Here is a 15,000-nt window from a genome sequence, read left to right on the forward strand (position 1 = left end):
AGTGCTGCCTTTTTCTCAAAAGGGGTTGCCTATGCCTGCTCTAGGTCCTCTACAGAGCTTATTTATTGTTGGAATGATTGAATCAATGAGTATTAAATGCTTTGAGTATGGATACAGTACAGTACCAGTTTGGGGATTTTAACTAGACACCTTCCAGGAGTAATTCCATGCCATTTATAAATTCTGCAAACCCTAACTCTCATTTTATTAGTTATACATATTGAAAGCTGAAAAACTGAGTTGAAATCCAGATCAGCTATGAAAATAGAATTCTTGAAGACTATTGAAAAATACTCCAATTAAAATTAATAACACTTATTAATCTTTACTCTTGATACTTGATTAATCATTAAAAAGTCAACACCTTATTGTTGTTGTCAATGTAGTAAGCTGGTGGTATTTTTGGAGCATCTGGAAAAAAATGCTTTGCAGTTTTTTTTTTCTGGCTCTTTACATTCTAAATTCAAATCTCACCAAGATAAACTCTGCGTTTTATCCCTCTGGAGTTAAGTACTGGGGTAGATGGCATCAAAATCGTAAAATCGTTGATCTTCTAAATCAGAAATCATCATCATCATCATTATTGTGCTTGTCATCATGGAAGAAGTGTTAACACTAATGGCTGAGTGGTGAACTACATATCTCTCATTTTTATAGCTCCTCTCATTTCTTAGATTTACAAGGTCAAATTTTTAGAGCATCTGATCTACTTTGAATTAACTCCTTCCATCACAAAATTGCTCTCTTGCTTTCTAAATCATTAATATCCTTATGCTGTCACCTTAATCATCATCATTCAGTTTAGAAAGCTATTGACTACCATGAAAAAATTTGAAATTTAATTTTCCTACTTTGAGACTTTAACTTTTTATAGTTCAGCTTAATTTTATTTTTATTTTTTCTGCTTTTTTTTCCACTCCCATTTCACCAGCTTTAGCATGGATTTTTTTTTTTTTTTCTAAAGGCCCTTAACTCTGAAAGTATGTATATGTATGTCAGTGTGTGTGAACATTTCTCTCCTCATTCACTTTCCATTGTTGCCAGATCTAACAGTGTTGCTGTCATTCTCTGTTGATTTTCTTCTAGATCAGAAAGAAAAGTCGGTAAGGAAAGGCTTGAAAAATCTGATCAGTTCTCTAAAGGGCATTAGATTGTTGAATTATTTAAAATCTTCATTGATCTATTGCCTCATATTAACAAAACATACAGTTGCTATGTTTCTTTTAGCCTCTCTCTCTCTCTCTCTCTCTTTCTCTGTTCTTTGACTCCATTACTCCCAAACTTGCATGGTCTTTAATCTTGTTGCCGTTCTTCGTTCTCTTTCTATGTAGAAACTGTACTGCCAGTCTTGCTTATTAACCCTTTAAATGCACCAGCTGTCATGAGTTGGTTAATTAGCCAAACAATGTTTCAGTTTCCAACAAAAGAAGTGTACATTGAAAACTGTTACTTCTTTTTGATGAGGAAAATTAAAATAGATAGACTGTTGTTCTCTTCATTATGCATGATATATGAAATGATGCAATTTGTTTAAGGGATAAATTCGATAATATCAACGTATTCAAGCCAAGAAAAAAATGATTTCCATGAAATCTAAGATGTAACTAAGAAGTTACCAATTAAAGGGTTAATAGGTAGAGTTATAGTTTTTTCTCTCTCAAAATTAAAGACCTCCACTCTGTGAAATTGTCCTTCCTTCTACAATACTTTCTGATCGCATGTCGGTTGTTTTTTTTTTTTTAATGTCTTCCTGAATATTTAAAGAAAAATAAATGTTTAAAATCATTAATTTATTATCTTTATTTTCATCATTTGAATTTTATTTATTAGTAAGTTATTTTTATTTTTTATTTTTTCGCCTCCATCATCATGATAGTAAAAAAAAATTACTCATCCTTTCATAGCAAAAAAAACAAAAACTTATTTATTTTTTATATTTAGTGAAGTTAAAACACAACACTTAAAAATTGATATAGAGTTACTTCAACTACAAAAATTCACTTACATATTTAAAAAAATTTTTTTACACAGATTATCTCCCTTTCAAACTGCTTATTGAAATTAACGAAATATGTTTTATATATTTTGTCATTATATTGTCACTTTTTTTTCTTCATAAAATTTGGAACCACATAAAAAGAAAGTGTACATTTTTGTTTAAATGTAATGAAAAAAATTTGGTTATCATTTACACAGTTACATCCTTGTTTTTTACTGAGTACCTGTGCATCAATAATATAAACTTTCAGATCATATTTTAATTTACCTCTTTAAGTCTACCTGTCTGATAGTCCTCACACTTCACAGTTAATCTTACTCAAAAAAGAAAACAAAATTAAATACTAAGTTAAATATACTATTTTCTGTATAATAATTTCTTACTAATTTTCACTAAAATGTAAATAGCTATTAAAAACATTTACAATAATTTTTATAAAATATTTTACAAGTTTTAATTTTAAAAAATTAGTTTGTAGTAGCTAACATGTTTATATATTTTCTTAGGTACTTTTTTTTTATCCATTCATTTATTTATTTATTTTGTTTTCATTTTTCATAATTAATTCCAATATTTTACACACTATTTAGAATATTAAGAATGATAATTATTTTTTCCTCTCCTCTTACTCTGACTCTCTCTCTCTCTCGTAGGATAACTGTATGAGAGTAGCCATTCTGTTCTAGTGGCCACTCTTCTGAATCTCCTCCTCCCACTACTACTTTTTATTTACTACTACTACCATCACTACAACAACAACAACCACTGTTTCTACTTCCATTACTCTACAACACATCTTGGCAACAATATGTTGCTCTATAGTGTACGTATATATCCATATACACACTGCATCATGTCATGTGTTTGTTCTCAATGCAAACCTGAATTTTTTTGCTATTTGACTGCCATACTTTGCATGTCAAGCCTGTTTCCTGCTCCCTTCCAGCTGTTGAAAAAAAAGTTATGATTTTTTTGTTTGTTTTTATTTTTTTATTTTTACTTTTATCATTAGTGATAAATCGTTACCAAGCCTAGGTGAAAAAGGCCAGGTGAAAACATTTGTGTAGTTGCACTAAACAATGGTGTTGAACAGTTGTGGTTGTGTGTTTGATTGCTGCTGTGCTCCTTAATTCAAAAATAATGCAACCCAATGCAGTATTTCAGACTAGTGATAGATCTAAGGGAGCTTTTATTCATTTATTTTTTATTTATACTTTTTTTAGAATGAGGAGTATTTTCTTGTATGTTTGTCCTATTAAGTTCTGCACCACTAGAAAACAGGTTTGTCACAAGTCATTGAGGAACCAGCTTGTTGTAGCAGCCAAACCGCTCTCTCTCTCTCTCTAAAAAAAAAAGAAAATAGTAATAAAGAAACTAGGAAAAGGAATGGAGGGAACACATTTTATACTGTTTTTGAAACAGGGACCACATGCATATTTCTAAGTCCTTAATGTTAGCATAGCACATGCCACCATAAATAAAAGATGGGGAAAGTCGTCTGAGGTTACTCAATAACAATACATTTGCTGTGAAATATATAGCCAGATATTTGCATGCTCACCCCCATATTTGTTTGAGATAGCTAGTCTTTTGCTGTGAGATAAACATTAACATTCAATTCACGTCAGTTTCGATATTGAAAAAAAATAATATTTTGAACTAATAGTTATATGTAGTTATATCTACTCTGTGTATTAATTCTCAATATATTCCTTGTGTTTTTCTGTGACAAATAGTGGTTTAAGGCACTTATCTTACATATGTATATTCTTATATGTACATTCATATTCAAAGTGGAGGAATTAGTAAGGTGCTGTCCTATCAACCATAGATGGTTCATATGTTATCACCATCAGTGCAATGTATCTGACAGCAGCACTTAATGGTTTGGTCGTTTTAGTACTGTTGAGAAGTAGAGTTGAGAAAAGATAGTAGTGAGAGTACCATGTAACTGAAATAACTTTTTGTTAGTTTATGTAGTGCTAAGTTTAAATTTACAATTTGGCTTGGAGAGAAGAGAATGGTATTTATTCCAGAGTGTCATTTGGTGAATTATTTCCTAAAGACAAGGCATTTACTGATACTTCAACCACTCTACAAGTCACAGGACATTACATGCATATGAATATGCAGACTCTTGCAATCTCATTACAAAAAATATATCCCAGATTGATTCAACCTTAAAGATAACTAGTTTTCAGTTTGTTTTTTTTGTACACAAAAATAAACCACAAAAATATCATTTTACTTTATAATGGAAAAATATGTAAATCTTGTTTAACTCTTTAACTGCATAATTAAATTTCGTGGTCATTCCCATAATGATGTTAATTATCCATCAACAATTAGAATTGATATTTTCTGTTACTGCGGGTATGGTTTTCATATCCACCACTAAAAGTATTTGATTCTTACTCTGGAAAGAGATATTTGATGAAATATGTGGGTGGTGGAGAATTTTTTAATCTGAAAAATTGCCGTTTGTAAAGTGTCACTAAGGGTATCTCTACTTCTCACAGCTGAAGGAGAGGTTTTTGCAAAGCAGTGGAGTAAAACCACTTTCTGCAGTTAACAGATATAAAATTTTGAGTGGACATATCTATCTGCTTTCTCTGTTCAATGTTAAATTAACTTATTTACTTACCTACCAGCTTCTTTGCAATGATTCATATTTTAAGTAATAATTTAAAACTCTGAATTAATTTATTGTTAGAAGTAAATATAATATTTAGGTTTGACCAAGATTCATGTTGACCCTTTTGATATCATTTCCTCTGAGATCACTTCTGGTTCTATGATACCAACTTCCTGTTGTAAAGTGATTTTAAAATCTTCCCTCAAAATTCCATGATAATTTATGTTCTAAACACCAGCTTCATAATGACTAAATTGTTTTGCTAAATTCTCCTTTATTCTCAAAATTAATTGAAACAAATGTAGTGTATTTCTACAGAAATATGATTACCAAAAGGGTTAATCTGCTTTAACGAGAGTAAGTTTTAAAAAATGCTAAAACTGAAGTATGTTGATAAGAGTAAAAAATATTTCATGTCAACTACAAGGTTCTTCATTCAAATATATAATCCATCTCTAAGTCACAACCCTGTCTAGAACATAAGATAATTCTTCATGACCTACCAGCTTTCCATCTTTTGGAGCATTTTTATTCTAAATGAGTAGCAAATTGGCAGTCATTAGAATGTTGGATACAATGTCTCGAGGGATATGTTCTGACTCCATCAGCTCTAAGTTCAAATCCTGCCAAGATCAGTTATGCTTGTCTGTCTTTTCTAGGTTGATAAAAACATGGTATCAGTTTCGAGCAGTGGATTGATCAAATTGTTAGAGCATCAGATTGGATATCATGTGGTATCTGTTCTGGCTCTTGCGTTCTCAATTCATACTCTGCCCTATCATTGGAAAATGCTCATCTGGATTTGCAACTGACAAATTGTATGAGCAATTTGAAAACCCAGTGGTAGCATAGTTTACTTGGTCTGATTGCCACTACAACCATCACTACAAATATTTTGCCTCTGTGTGTGTGTGTATGCATGCACACCCACACATAATGTGATTATAAGATTGTTCAATTCCCTAAGATCTTTATTTCAAATTCATAATATTTGTCTGGTACAATTCTTTAGTTTGGTCAAAACACATCCAGCAATGGAATGCTTTTTTTTGATAACCTTTATACCATGCTATATATATTGACTTGATAAAAGAGATAGAGAGAGAGTATGTGTGCTATGTGAATAATTGAAATAATATATGTCAATTCAGTTTTGTTGAACTAAAAACTACAAATACTACTAACTGATAGGGCTCAACCACTTTTTTTGTTTCTGAAGATAAAAACCTCCATATTTATAACTTAATATAAATTACTCATATAAATGAACTAATATGAATTAAATATGACTGAGAAAGATGTGTGTTAGTGTGTCTACTCAACAGACAGGTAGCAATAAAAGGAAGAGTATTTTACAATACAGTAGTTTTTAAACTCCAATAGAAAATTTTTTTTAATTTCATTTTATTTTATTTTTGTAAATTAGCTCTGTTTATATCTGTAGCAAGAACTTTTTTATTATTATTATTTTCATTTCACCTTCAATGTGGCAATTTTTTTTTTAAATTTCACCTAAAAAAATTATGTCCAAAATCTTTTACATCTACAAAAATATGTATCTATAAACTTTATTTAAATAATGTATTTAGGTTGTGCTTTATGGCATGTCTGCTTTACTTTTTGATATGGTGAAGAACTAATGAAAGTTAATGCTGTCCAACATCTTGAAATTTGGAAATTGGATTGCTAGAATTATAACATAGCAAGCACAAGATCTTATTTATTTCTATATTTTATTTTGTAGTTCTCCCCTCTGGGGAATAATAGATTTCTAAGCTATAGATATTACATAAATAATTTGATTCTTCCTACTTGGAAAAATATTTAATACTTTTTAGTTAAAAATAATTTCCATTTTTGTGAATTTTTCTCCAATTTTCTCAGTTTATTACAAATTTGTTTCTGAAATAAATTCAACAAAAAATTCTTTTCTTTTGAAATTTTCCATGTGGCAAATTTAAACAGGCCTTGGCAACTTGTTTTAATATGATGGTAGAAGTATTTGTGATGTACCTGCTGAATGAAACAAGAAAAATTTGTTCATTTCTATTTAATATTTTCTATTTTTTTAAATCCACCTGTTATTCCTTCATATGTTTTATATCTATTGTTCTAAGATTTGTTGTAGAATTTTCTCTTAAGCCAATAACATTAATTTACTTGCTCCAAAATATTTTCTGAAAGTTTCAAGTTTTATCTAAGGCATGAGGCCACAGATTTGTAGAAAATGGTAATGGGACTGCATAATGTTTTTGTCTTCCCCTCAAGGACATCAATAATTTAAGTGACATGAACTGCCAATTAAAAATCTGAGTTGATTGAACATGCAATGAAATTACTCTCATGGAAATTTTGTGATGTATTGAAAAGTTAAAAGTTAAAAGAATGTCTTTGATCATAAGTTTACTCAATCAGTTCAAGCCTTGGGCTAAACAACAGCAGCATTTTACGGCCTTCGTGTCAATGTAAGACATAATTAGGGCAGTGATAGAGTTGTGGATTAGATGTGTTTGTATCCATCTAGTTAGTGTTTCTCTTACTACCTTCCAGTGTTTAATCCCTGGTACAGGTGGCTCTAGCATCCATCCTCAAATCATTGAATAAAGTACCAGTAATATACTTAGATAAATTCAGTTCAGTATATGTCTCCTGCAAAATATGTCCCCACTGCCTTACTAAAAAATCCTTATTTACAAGTTTAATGGAGAGCTGATCTAGATGCTGTCTGGTTTGTTATGTCACTGTTTCTGAGTTGTTAATCAATTTTGGTCTGCTTGTGTTAGCCTAAAGAGGTAATCTAATTTAAAATTAAAATTTAGCTGGAAGTTTCAGCATATTGCTCAAGGAGTTTTAAGATGTGTGCCATGTTAGAAGTTGAACTATCTACTTTCAATCAATATTCTAGCCATAACCATCCCATATTTCTTGTGGGATTTGTTGCCCAAAATTTTAGGGATTTAAAGCATACAATTTCCATTTTAAAAGCAAGAGAATGTTTGTGGAGCAAGTTTAGGCTGCTACTATGCACTGGTAGAAAGTGTGTGTGAGAGATATGAAAGTTCATTGTATATATTTGGAGATTTGGTTTGATTCTTAAGTGTTGAGGAATCCTGCTGTGATGGTCTTCTTACGGAAAAAAAAACAACCAGCATCACACCCAGGAGTAGACCACACATATGGGCATCCAACCCAGCCAGATCAATTGGGGACTGTTGTTTCTGACAGGACCTGAAAGAAGCTGTGCTTGAGGACTCTGTCCCCTACAATCCTCTCCGGATTAAGTGGGCAAAGATGAGATCTGATAGAAATAAGTAGTTGTAATATATTCAAGATTAGGTTTATGAATTATAATCCCTCCCTTATAAAATCAAGAGATACGCATACACAGAGAGAGAGGGAGTTATATTTATTATCATGGTTTACCAAGTTAATACACATACTTTTCTCATATCTGTAATGAAAGACATACATAGCCATTTCAATGTACACTTACACACTGAACATTATGAGATAAGTGACCACATAGACAATCATATTGACTGGCTGGTTTACTGCATAAAACTCTTCAGTATACATCATACAAAACAAACTTCTTTTCTTTCTTTTAACAACTATTTAACCTCCATCTATGTCTATTTTCATTTGATGTGGCAGTGTAGTTGGGTTTTGTTACTGTACTAATATTGTTGCAGATAAAACGTAAAACTGTTATTGTCTTTGAAATATTTTGCATTGGAAAAGGAAAAAAAAATAAATGCTTCTATTTCATATATTTCAAGTTGGTGTGTGAACTAAACAAACAAAAATAAAACAAGAAGAAATACATAAGAGGGTTAGAAGAAAGGCCCTTATAAGTATTTTACACTCTTTAAGGAATTTTTTGTTTTTTGTTTTTCTCTCCCCCTCCCCACCTCCCATATGAAAATTGATTAAACATTGCTGTAAATTACTTTAGGCTAATTCATTTTCATTTATTGTTATTGCTGTTGATAAAATACAATAGGTGAATAATACATTATGTGGATTAGTTTCTGAAGGCTGCTGACAATTTTATTTCAACAGTTCTCTCATTGTTTAATTTAGCTTCCTTTATTTGTCTCAAATTATGCTATGCTGATGATTGCAAAGAAGGATGAAATAGTACTACCAACAACTAGAAACTTTAAAATTTTTATAATGTGTTGAAGAAAAAAAATTAATGGATAAACTATGTACACCTTCTTTACTCTTTGATGTAAATTTCTAACTTTCAAACCTACCTCACCTCAACTTAACTTAATCTTAGAAGGGATTGTCTCCCCTATAGTAGTTGACTACCAGGAACACACCACATGTTCTTTCATTGTCTCTTTAAACCTTTACAACTATCTTCTTTTCCATTAATATAGTGATTTTTTTTTTCACAACCATTGGCACGCAAAGCACATCTCACAAATGCAGAGTCATAAGATGGTTGTGATCTGTAAACAGTTTTGAGTCGAAACCAGAAAGAGAAGTATGAACATGCAATGTGCATATACTCACTGAATTCATAAAACAGAAGAGAAGAATAAGATTATATGATGGTCTGCAAGCCACATCTGACACCACTATCATGTGGCTTTGCTGCAATTTCTTTTTTTTTTTAAGGTAGAAATATCATTGGATTGTATTGAACATTTTAATGGAACAAATAATGTGATATAGTTTGGTTATATTTATATTTATTTTGCTCTCAATATTTTGAGTGTTTTATTTGAATTAGAATTCTTCAACACATTGTTATGACATATTCTTATTGGTCTAGCCAGTGCTCATCAGATTTTGCTTTATTTATTATTACATCTTTTCATTTCTTTTCCTTCTCATTTTTCTCCCTCTACTTTTCTACCATTACTTGTTATCTTTGTTTGAAGTTCTCTCTTTCTATTAGCCAGATTCTCTTCCTATCACTCATATTCTCTCTGTTTTTTTGTCCTCTTCCCATCTTTCTTTGTTTCTCTTATTTCCTTACACCCCACCCCATAAGTTCTCTTCATCTTGTTTTCATTTTTCTCTTCCTACCTTTTAATCATGTCTCTCATATACTACCTTTTTTTCACACTAAATTTATTTTTCCACCAGAAACAAGATAAAAACAAATTCACTTGTCATTTTTACAGTCACCAAATTGTGTGTGTGTGTACCGATACTTAATTATAATGTTAACAGGTTTATTCTATGCTTTGTCTCTTGTGGGGGAGAAAAAAAAGCCTTCGGCTGTCACTAATGGATTTCATTGATAACAAAAGGAACTCATTAGAAAAAGTTAACAATTAGGTTTGCACTAATTGTTTCTGCCCTAACTATTCATACTTAACCCAGGAAAAAAAAAATGGTTTTTTCATGAACATTTTGGGAATCTCTTTAATTTATATATCAACAAGAAATTTCCCAGTAGCACTATAGGTTTGGTTCTGTTTTGAAAAGAAAAAAAAAATTTGACTAAGTTTTGACTGGAATATCTGAAATTTTTGTTTTAGTCTATTTGTTGGGTTGAGAGTGAGGAAACTCATACAACCACGACTTGCATCATCCTTTTTTTCATGTCTCTGGTGATTTTTGCAACTTAATCAAAAATTTGATTATTTGCTTTGCAAAGTGATTAAACGAAATTTCTTATAATTGGTGTTGCCATTAATATTGTTTGTGGCAAATAATGCAGGAAAAAGAAATAAACTGCTGGTATTCAGGGCAACAATATAGTTGCAGTAAGTTTTCAGCTCTCATTGAAACTATTCTATTTCATTGATGCTCCCAAAAGGCATGAATGTCACAGCATTCCGACTTTCTTCTAACTATGAAGAAGATTTTTTATTAAAAAAGAAATAAAAATCACTGTACTTGTAATCATTGAGTACCTAGCACACACTGTCAAGTGTTTGGCAAAAGGAAAGGCATCCAGCCATAGAAACCAAGCCAAATCAGACTGGAGCCCGGTGCAGCTCTAGTCAAACTGTCCAACCCATGCCAGCATGAAAAACAGACGTTAATGGATGAGGAGGAGGAGGAGGATATAGAACGAATGGTAGATTGCAATGCTTACTTGTTGCCACTTTACTCAATTCTTTCATGTAGCTTTAGCACCATTACGTAGGTACTAAGTTTCCATATCATTGTCCATTTTCACCTGTATTAGTCTCTAGTTATGTCTGTAAACAAATCAGGGCTGTAGAATTCCATAATTTGTAGAGTGTCAGGCTAAATTGTAGCTTGTGCTATTAAGTTGCATTAGTTTACATTCTGAACACAAAACCTTGTTCTATAAAATAAGTATTGCTAATATACTATAGATAATTCCTTCAGCTATACCCATGCCTCAAAAATATGTGGTGTAGTGCCAAAGTAAGAGAACTTTGTTATTAATGGTAAGCTCATGGCAGTAGGCTGGCAGAATTGTTAGCATGCCAGACAAAACACAGCAGCTGAGATTGACTTTGTCTTTTATTCTTGCAGAGGTGGTAAAATAAGTACCAGTTTAGCACTGGGGTTGACATAATCAACCTAAAAATTGCTGACTTTGTGATTATATATTAGAGATATTAATAAACTCCCTAGAATAGAAGTATCGGTGAGCTAAGTCGGTACTGTAACTGTTTAAGTAGAGAAATTGGTGAACTAAATTTATATAATACCATTTATAGACAGTGGTGAATTGAGCCTGTATAAAATGATTATAGCATTTCAGTTTCATAAATAGAGATAATCATTGTAATTTCGTTTTGCTCCTCAAGTAATTTAAGGTTTCATTGCTATATTAAGGAAGGCGGACGTAAAGAATATGTACACCACCCGTTTTCGGCGTAACAAAAACCCTAGCCCTAATCCTAAACCCTAAACACCGGGTGTACGTATTTTTTTACTTTTGCCTCAAAAAATATTTCGGAGGTGTACTTGCCAAGCAAGTGATTTGATCTGAGACCGTGCTTTGCAAATAAAACGATTACAGCATGGAAGAGATACGGTAGCGATTAAAAAAACACGCGAAGACTCCTAATTTTATTTAAACATCTATAATTGGTTACATGGTATACACGTCTTTGTTGCTCGAACAGCGACCTCGTTACTGACAACGTTACACTGTTTAAAATAATACGTTGGGAGTATTTATGTATCTTCTGAGTTCAAATTCTGCTTGGACTCAGATATATCTTTCATTCCTCCACCATCAATAAGATAAGTAAGGGTACACCGAGATGGATGCCATGAATAATACTCTGCTTCAAAATTGTCTTTGAAAAAAAAAATAGCTAATATCAACAATGGTTTCGATAGTAGTCGTAATCCGACAAATCGAATGTTTTTGTTATAATCTATTCTTTTCTTCGTCATTAGATTTGGGGAAATGCATTAATGTCGTTGTCTCTCATTACATTTACTTTGTTTTTAAGGAATTTAAAAACAAAATTGATTTGTATCCAAATTTCATTGCTAAAAAAATACTGATTACTTGAAAGAATTACTAAAGTTAAGGGACGTAACTTCTGTTTGACTGGCATAGTTGTAAAGTTCTCTCTCTTGACAACTATCAGCTGTTTCGTCTCACGCCGATCTTTTTCAGATAATCTACTTTTATAAATATTATTTATCTGAGCAAAGTAAATTCAACATAACCTAGATGAATTTACTATACAGGCACATATTTGAGATAGCTTCTACGTTGTCACGAAATAGCCAGCCACTTCTCCCTCAAATCACAGCGTATCCCAATCAAGGCCCAACGATAGTGATCAATAGGCTAATTATATGGAAATTCCTTTTTGTGTTTAATTTTCAGCTTCCGTAATGTTAGTTCTCACGTCCAACATAATCCTTAAGGTAGGGTAATCTTGGCATCTGTCTTGTGTATAACGTGTTATGCGGGGTACACCTCCCTGGTTTCTATTTCACATATGATACACATTCTCAGTTATTTTGTTTTTTTTCCCAACCACCACAGTAACTTGGGACTTATGAAAGGAAAGCATTATATTACTCAGATCGTATGAAACCAAGTATGGACGTTCAGGACAAACTTCGGAAAAGCGCTGGGCAGGCAAATGGTTTACGAAACGCAACATGAAAACTGCTGTACAATGGTGTAGGCGAATTTGGTAGTAACAACGTCTTGGTTTAAGACGAAATTTCTTAAACTTTTTGGAAACATTTGTGAAATTTAACTTTTTTGAATTTTTTCTTTCTATTTAATAAAGTTAAATAATTTTTATATAAATGTTCCTTAAAATATGGAATCTGTTTTAACTGTTTCCCAACAGTGAAAAGTTTGGAAAACTCTGGTTTAAATACACTGAATGGGGAAAATGAGGTGGACTGGTCTTCAAACAAATGAACGTTTCTTGAGATTACATGGTTAACGATTCCATCTTTTGGACTTTTTATGTTGTTTACTGCTCTACTCTTTTTGGCTTCATAGTGTTGATAGAACTGTCGCATTTTACAGTTAGTCATGCCATGAATTTGCACTTTCAGCCTAATCTTAAAGGCACATCGCTTAGTGCTTGGGGTGTTGGACTCATGATCATAAGATTGTGATTTCAATTCCTGGACCAGGCAACGTGTTGTTCTTTAGCAAAGCGCTTCGTTTCATGTTGCTCCAGTTTACTCAACTGAGAAAATGAGTAATCCTGTGACAGACCAGTGTCCTGTCCAAGTGGGGAATTTATATGCCATGGAAACCAGGAAACCAACCCTTATGAGTCAGCATGACTCGAGAAGGTAACCTTTACCTTTAATCTTAAAACTACAAGAAAGGTGTATATGGTGTACTTAGTTGTTAAGTTGCTTCCTAGTATTGCTTTTGCTCCTTTTTATCAGTATTCAAAGTTCTCTTCCTCTCAAACACTGATCCTGGCAAAGAATATTTATCTCTGAGATTACCAGCTTTGCAAGAAAGGAAATGCAGAGTTTGACATTCGTTTATATGCATGTACTTCAGGTTTTTCTCTTTTCCCCTACAATCGGGCATGGGGTTCACCAGTCATGTCTCTAATGTACATGTAAGTATATCTACATGTACAATGTGAGAGCAGATTGAAATAGCAGTACAAAGAAGTATGTCTAAATCTTTGCATTTTGACATTGAGAAACACTCAAAATTTGTGATGATAATTTTTGTTTTGCAAGGCAAACAAGTTCTTTATTCATTAATAGTGTTTGGAGAATAAAAATCTGTGTACACGCGTCTTGCTGAAACTGAAGACTTTTCAGGACACAGTGTCATGGGTAGGAATTAAACTATTTGGTACCAAAAGGTTGCAATTTGTTTTTTGATATAAGGATTTATCCTTCTCTTAAACATAGATGTTCTATTAGAATTAACTATACTGCAGTAGTTACCATGAGAGAACTCTCATATTGGCTTTTCAGTGAAAATAAATATTACCTCTCCGTATTAATACTGCCTCTGTTACTAATACATGTGATATAAGAATCTTATGGTTACCTTATCAGGAAAATATAAGCTTTTCATATTATATGCAATTCTATTCAAATTTCTATCAAATATCATATTTTAAAGTCCTTGTTCTCTGTGTTCCATCAATTCTCTCTCTCTCTCTCAAAATAGAAATATAAGGAAATGAGAATCGCTGATATTTATGTGTGTGCACTTTTTTGTTATTGGTCATCAACTGAAGTTACAGAGTGACTCAAGGGCTGATAAGTGCCAGTGCACAAAACTCAGCCCCTGAGTCGCACTTCTGCCAATTATTAAAAGGAAAAAGTATATATACTCATGTTTCAAGTTCTATTTGAACTAAAGGTCTCAAGTTTAGCAATGTTTTTACCAATAGGGTTCAGGTTACACAGTAGGTGTGACATGGTTTCAGCTAAAAATAAAGCAAAAAAGGGGTGGAAAGAAACTGATGCACGCTTGGCTTGTTAACCTCAGTAGCAACTGAAAATAGGATTAATTAAAACATAAACACACACTCATGCACACTCACCAATCAACCAAACAAAAGTTGCACTTGTTTAGTTTCAAAATTCAACAGATTCAAATCTTGATGTGCTTTAAGCTTGTTTGAAAATGAGTTTTGAGAAAACAATGCATGGCTTAGGAATGGTTGTTGAATTCCTGTATTTGTGAAAAAAAAAAAGAAAGAAAAAAAAATGGTGCCTGTTAATTTTCTCATTTTGTTTTCTTTGTATTATTGTTATTATTATTACTACTACAACTATTAATTTCTAATCAAGTGCATGATGTTCAGTTAGGAAAATTCTGAAACTACTTAATGTGAAACATGATTGTATTCTATAATAAACCTTTAAACCTTTATTAGAAGATAAACTGTAAATATTTTTATGACTGTTAGCTTTGTAAACAAGAGTAAATAATTCCAGTTTCAGT

The 15,000-nt window shown here is 32.0% G+C and overlaps 1 protein-coding gene across 4 annotated transcripts in view; it reads left to right on the forward strand.

Annotated features, from left to right (window-relative positions):
- The window catches only part of LOC106881306 (catenin delta-2), a 409,602-nt gene that overhangs the window by 388,233 nt on the left and 6,369 nt on the right, over nt 1–15,000 (forward strand). The window contains exon 23 of one of the 4 annotated variants that reach the window (XR_008264620.1): nt 1,087–1,103. The exons of the other annotated variants lie outside the window; for them this stretch is intronic. The gene's annotated coding sequence lies outside the window, so the exon portion shown is untranslated. The remainder of the gene's footprint in view (nt 1–1,086; nt 1,104–15,000) is intronic. 4 annotated transcript variants of the gene reach the window in all.

The sequence above is a fragment of the Octopus bimaculoides genome, chromosome 7, assembly GCF_001194135.2.
Source record: "Octopus bimaculoides isolate UCB-OBI-ISO-001 chromosome 7, ASM119413v2, whole genome shotgun sequence".
NCBI lineage: Eukaryota > Metazoa > Mollusca > Cephalopoda > Octopoda > Octopodidae > Octopus > Octopus bimaculoides.